Source organism: Megalobrama amblycephala, linkage group LG4 (genome assembly GCF_018812025.1).
Source record: "Megalobrama amblycephala isolate DHTTF-2021 linkage group LG4, ASM1881202v1, whole genome shotgun sequence".
Taxonomy (NCBI): domain Eukaryota; kingdom Metazoa; phylum Chordata; class Actinopteri; order Cypriniformes; family Xenocyprididae; genus Megalobrama; species Megalobrama amblycephala.
This window is the reverse complement of record NC_063047.1, coordinates 18,688,659-18,695,147: the sequence shown is the minus strand read 5'-3', so window position 1 is coordinate 18,695,147 and position 6,489 is coordinate 18,688,659. Positions and strand designations below refer to the sequence as shown.

The 6,489-nt window shown below is 34.8% G+C and overlaps 1 long non-coding RNA gene across 2 annotated transcripts; it reads right to left on the bottom strand.

Annotated features, from left to right (window-relative positions):
* Positions 1-2,014: 2,014 nt before the first annotated feature.
* LOC125266091 lies at positions 2,015-5,877 on the bottom strand. 2 transcript variants are annotated; one of them, XR_007184430.1, is made up of 3 exons: positions 5,576-5,877; positions 3,614-3,823; positions 2,015-2,475 (listed from the first exon to the last, which is right to left on the bottom strand). It is a non-coding gene; the product is annotated as an uncharacterized LOC125266091 (long non-coding RNA). The 2 variants fall into 2 exon arrangements; XR_007184431.1 differs by lacking the exon at positions 5,576-5,877 and adding an exon at positions 4,800-4,859.
* Positions 5,878-6,489: the final 612 nt, after the last annotated feature.

Below are 6,489 nucleotides of genomic sequence, written 5' to 3'. Positions count from 1 at the left end.
TTTCCAACATTATAAAAGGCATTAGACAAGGGCAGCCAGTATTAACGTCTGGATCTGTGCACAACCAAATCATCAGACTAGGTAAGCAAGCAAGAACAATAGCGAAAAATGGCAGATGGAGCAATAATAACTGACATGATCCATGATAACATGATATTTTTATTGATATTTGTAAACTGTCTTTCTAAATGTTTCGTTAGCATGTTGCTAATGTACTGTTAAATGTGGTTAAAGTTACCATCGGTTATTACTGTATTCACGGAGACAAGAGCCGTCGCTATTTTCATTTTTAAACACTTGCAGTCTGTATGATGCATAAACACAACTTAGTTCTTTATAAATCTCTCCAACAGTGTAGCATTAGCCGTTAGCCACGGAGCACTATCAAACTCATTCAAAATCAGAAGTAAACAATATAACAGTATACAATACTCACATAATCCGATGCATGCATGACGAACACTTTGTAAAGATCCATTTTGAGGGTTATATTAGCTGTGTGAACTTTGTTAAGGCACTGTTCAAGGCAAGCGCGAGCTCTGTGGGCGTGGACCACGGGATTTAAAGGGGCCGCAACATAAAATCAAAATAGGCAGTTAAAAAAATTTATAAAAAAAAATCAATGGGGTATTTTGATCTGAAACTTCACAGACACATTCAGGGACACCTTAGACTTATATTACATCTTTTAAAAACATAATCTAGGGCACCTTTAAGGACTACAACAAACAGCTGGTAGGGACTACAGCAGGCTTCTTCCCGGGTTGGTGACATCACTAACCCTAAAATGTACATAAACCCCGCCCCCGAGAACACACAACAAAGGGGGTGAGGCCATGTTGGGCTGCTTTAGAGAAGAGGAAGAGTTGTTGTAGTAGAGTGTTGTTGTCATGCCGTCATTTTACGCCGGACTGCTTCACAAACGAGGATCAATTCAACGCTGGATTTACACAAAAGATTAACATGACGGCACATGCTAGTGGATGAGTTGAATGAACTCCACAGAAACTACATAAATTTATCCACTAACCATTCAGAAACGTCCAGTTTCATTCTAAAACTTGTAACTTCTTCCTGAGTCTCTCCATCAGAGTCGACTCCGGTTTGAACAATGTAAGACTGAACACCGTTACTGACAATCCTCATTTTGGCTGCGTGAGATTCTCCAGCTTTGTTGTTGTTGAGCTGTTAAAGCTCCGCCCTCTTCTGGAAAGGGGGTCGGGAGCAGCAGCTCATTTGCATTTAAAGGGACACACACAAAAACGGTGTGTTTTTGCTCACACCCAAATAGAGGCAAATTTGACAAGCTATAATAAATGATCTGTGGGGTATTTTGAGCTGAAACTTCACAGACACATTCTGGGGACACCAGAGACTTATATTACATCTTGTAAAAGGGGCATTATAAGTCCTCTTTAAAGAGAGAATTAATAATATCTATCATTTTTGCATAATATTTTCATGTTTAATGGGCAATAAAAAAATTTTTTCTAGTTATAAAATAAGTTTACGAGCTTCCTAATCATTAAAATGAATTGAAATCAAAAACATATTTAATTAATTATTTAATTAATATTAAATTTATGAATTAAAACTAAATCCAAAAAATGATTCAATTGGGAACCCATACAAGGTTCTGTATGAAGCACCTGAATGCTATATTACCTTTTCTCCTAAGAGTGTAGAATTTGCATGTTTGGATCTCAGAAAGCTGGTGCAGATGAAAGGTCAGCTTTTACCAGCTGCTGTCAGCGAACAACTACCAATAATCATCTCAACTTCTCATGCACATTTGCCTTGAGGGAAGAGCAACGTGATCTAGTTGAACAGTCTTGGGGTCAGATGGCATGTTGTGAACAGGTCACCTGATGATGCAGGTGTTCTTTAGATGGACAGACGGATGTTTCCTTTTCATCCTTCAGTAAACAGAAAGACACCTGAGACCTTTAGAGCTGCCAGACCTCTGCCTGACCAAAAAGTGTTTCAAAGGATGGTCAGCAATGATTTACATTTATGCATCTGGCAAATGTTTTTTATTTAAAACATGCATACACTGCATTCAAGGTATACATTCATTAGTTCATTCAATTGAACACATGACCTTGGTGATCCTAGTGCCAAGCATTAATCTAACAAAAAAAAAAAAAAAAAAAATCTAAGGTCATGTTGTGTGTTGTAGGGTTCATTCTGAAGTTTTCAAATGCTTTTGAATGTCTCCCTCTGGTGGCGATGCATTAAACAACAATCCAATGACGTCAGAGTTGCATGATATTACTCATAAAAGAAAGGCAATCAATACAACAATTTTAGATTTTAAATTATCATTGTTTATTTTTGTTAAATGAACAATAATAATAATTACAGTCATTAAAGACTGTCTTGATCTTCAATTTTTCAATATTGTTTTTCTGATTGTCATTGTAGTATCCTGATGTTCTCCAGAGTGTGGTGAAGCTTCAGGGTTGACAAAGTGCACTGTAAAAAATGAATGTGATTTTAACGATAAAATATTGTAAAACCCCTACAGAAAAAAATTAGGTTAACAGTAAGTTCCCGTATTATATACAGGGGAAAAACTGTAAAAGCTCTAACCAGAAATTTACACAGTTACACAAAATGCTGTAAATTTTACAATTTTTATAAGTAAAAAAGACAAAATCAATGTATAATTTACAGTCAAAATCTGTAAACTGATGTTCCCACAATTCCCTGTATGACACTCCATATTTAAAAGTATTTTGTTTAAATAATCATGTTCCTTAATAGTTTTTATTATCAGTTATGCACATCAGGGTTTTATGTTACATCTTCTGTTGTTTAATGAATGTTTATTGAATTATGTAAGTATTGTGGGATACCATGATGGTGTTTTGTATTTGCGTGGATGACTCTGTGCACCTTCTTTATATTAGTATATACTTAAGCTCATGGAAAAGCTACTTGTGATGAACTCTGATTCTTCATGTGGCTTTCTCTTTTACCACCTGCATTCTTATGGTGGTTGTCAGTATATGTTAAAGGTACAAAACAGATTTTAGTAGTAGTGTGCATTGTTGAAATTATTGGTTTACATTCAAATTTTCTTAAATTACAGTTGTATACTGTAAAATTTACTGTTTGTTCTGTAAATGTGTTTACAGTTTTTCTGTATTTTTTACAAAATTATTCTGGCAACCACAGTTTTTTTTTTTTTTTTTTTACAGTTAATATATATTATTATTATTATTATTTTTTAAGAAAATGACTGATCGTTGCACTAGAAAAGACTCTTATTCCTCGTCTGGGATCATGTAGAGCTCTTTGGATCTGCACTGAAACTGACATTTGGACCTTCAACCCGTTGGTAACCGTTCCACTATATGAAGAAAAATCCTGGAATGTTTTCCTTAAAAACTTTCATTTCTTTTCGACTGAAGAAAGACATGAACATCTTGGATGACATGGGGGTGATTAAATTATCAGAACATTTTAATTCTGAACTGAACTAATCCTTTAACTATAATGACTAACCACTGATTGTCATCCATATTTTTATTGTCATCAATATTTATCAAAATACTGTATATTGAAGGCCATGGCTAACATATATGTAGTGTATTACTGAAGTCCTAACCTGCAGAAGGCTTCTAAGCCGAAGCAAAAGCAGCGCAAGCAGGTACGACAACATTCCCCAAACCGGCCACAGCAAATCTTCCATGAAGCTATTGTCTGGTCTGTCTGATGACACTGACATTTACATTCATCAGTGCAATTCTCCTTGCAGTTCTCACACGGTTTTCTGCAGCACCAACCGCAGTCCATTCTTTATTAACTCTGTAAAAGCCTGACATATGAAATAATTGTCAGAAAATCAAAGTTTTTAAAATGGAACCATTTACTGATAAGATTGCATGTGTGTCTTTAGTTGAGTATCATATTCGGCTCATATGATACGGCGAGAATATGGAACTCATATGCAAAAATATGGTGCAGTTGCCAAAAAGTAAGATGAAATTCTTATAGCTTAATCAATGTAATGTAAATCAATGAGTATAACAGAATAGTAGACTAATCGTCAGTCTATATCTCCCAATAATTGATCTTTTTAAGGTGATTTTTAATTGCTTCGATTAATGATCAAAGCTCTGTAGTTTTTATTGTAGGGACGAACATATAATGAATAAAATGATGATTGAGAGATGAACAAATAAACATTCCTCAAAATCCTCATGGTCAAATTTGAGACTCACATTTTAACATGACTTTTCTAAATAATGATGTATGGCTAGTCAAGTAAACCTATAGTACAGTAAGGTGATGATACACGGGGCAACTTTTTGAGCAATGTTGCTGGGCAATGTTGCCGTCAACGTGCAACCTGATGAGACACAGGGCAACTAATTAGGGCAACAGACAGTTGGCAGCAACTAATCAGAGAGGAGCAAATCTATTGCCAACTCAATAAATACTTTATTATAAACACTTGTTAGGCACTTTATTTCAACTTTTCAAATATTTTCTTCATTTTTATTAAAAATAAATGCCTTTCCGATCTGATTTGTGACAGGAAAAGGGAGAAGAGTGAGTTCGGCAAAAGGCGGATTCGAACCCGCGTCGATCGCATCAAAAGCTATTCAAATGTCAAACGCCCTACAACCTACGCTACTACAGACGTTGAAAAATCTCATCTTTTTAGTATTTAACTGAAATCATTGAATAGCTTCATTACAGCATACACACATTACTTTCGGACAGTTGTTGGTATTTTAAGCAATATATGAGGTAAATTCCCTGTTTTGGGTTGACGCATGACAACTTACTAGCGTAAAAAGATAAAAGTTCACACTCCTTTTCTCCGCTCCACTGCCGCTGAGAGGCCGCCATCTTGTTTGAATTTTTTCTGAAATCTCCGAACCGGTCACGTGATCGGCTGCTAACATTCTGATTGGAGGATCTCAAAAAATTGCCCACGACCGATCTAACGTATCCAGATATATATTTGTTGCTCATTCTCAGTGGGAAAGTGCCCAAGCAACGTTGCTCGGCAACATTGCTCAAAAAGTTGCCCCGTGTATCATCACCTTAATAATAAGTGTTCATCTTGAAATATTACTAACAACATAAAAATTATTCTTATGTTTACTTTATAAAAAAAATCAGTAAAGATTTCACAGCAAAAAGACACGTGAAGCATGAGCTGAAGGGGAATGTTTTTACAATGACACTAAAAGGACTTTTACTTACTAAAAAATTATAAAATATCAGTCAGACAAGAAGGAATGTAGTAGATTGTGTACAACAGGTTTTTCAGCAAAGTTTTGATCATGTTGACAGTTTAGAGGCCTTAGATATGTAAATATTAAATATGATACAGTAGACTTAATAATGACAATAAGCAGAAAATGATTAGTCAATTTTTAAGTTTCATCTCATTATAAACAAAGTTGGACAGATGTGTAATAAAAATGCTAATATTCAGTTTTGAAAAGAATATCAAAGTATAAAGTTAGACAATTATTATGGTAGTAATAATCTACTAGACTAATGTAGAAAGAAAAAAAGCATTAAAAGAAAGTATAATTCAGGAAAAGTCTACCTTGTGTAGAAAGGGATGTCAGCTGCACAGAAATTTTTACTTCCAGTTTTACTTTATAATCTTTAGAGGTGGTCATTAGAAGAGGTGTGGTTACTTATTTCTGTCTGGGTGCTGTAGAGATGCGCATGACAAAGAATACATAATAATCTTTATTGTAATTCACAAAACCGAAACACAGGAGATCGTTGGAGATTATAGTAAACACAATCACACCTTAAAAAATGCTGGGTTAAAAACAAGCCAAGTTGGGTTGAAAATGGACAAAGCCAGCGGATGGGTTAAATGTTTGAACAACCTGCTGGGCAGTTTTATTTAACTCAACTATTGTTTAAAATGAAAACAAAAAGTAACGCTGAAGCAGAGTTAAAGTTAAGTGATTAAGTTATGATTGAGCATTAGTGATGAACACCTGCTGTTAACAAGCAGAATCAATGAAGAGAAACACAATAACTACAAATGACTTCCAGCCACAGCCTTAGATGAAATCAAATGAAGATAAAAGACATTAAATCTCTCAAGATCTGAATAAACAACTCCACAAACAGCATATTATCTCATTAACTTTAACTCTGCTTCAGTGTTATTTTACCTCTATGTAGAGAGGGACCATATGTTCTCTGAGCAGAGTTGATTTAACTCTGGGGATTTTGCTGTGTAATTACTAGAGGCAACAATAATAATCAAAAGGTGAACATTTATTAATAATCAATTTATTAATAAATGTTTTAACAATATAGCAAGCATTTTTAAACAATAGTTGGGTTAAATAAAACTACCCAGCACATTGGTCAAACATTTAACCCAAACGCTAGGTTAAAACAACCCAATCGCTGCGTTTGTCCATTTTCAACCCAACTTGGGTAGTTTTTAACCCAGAATTTTTTAGAGTGCACTAAACAATACCAGACAAAGAA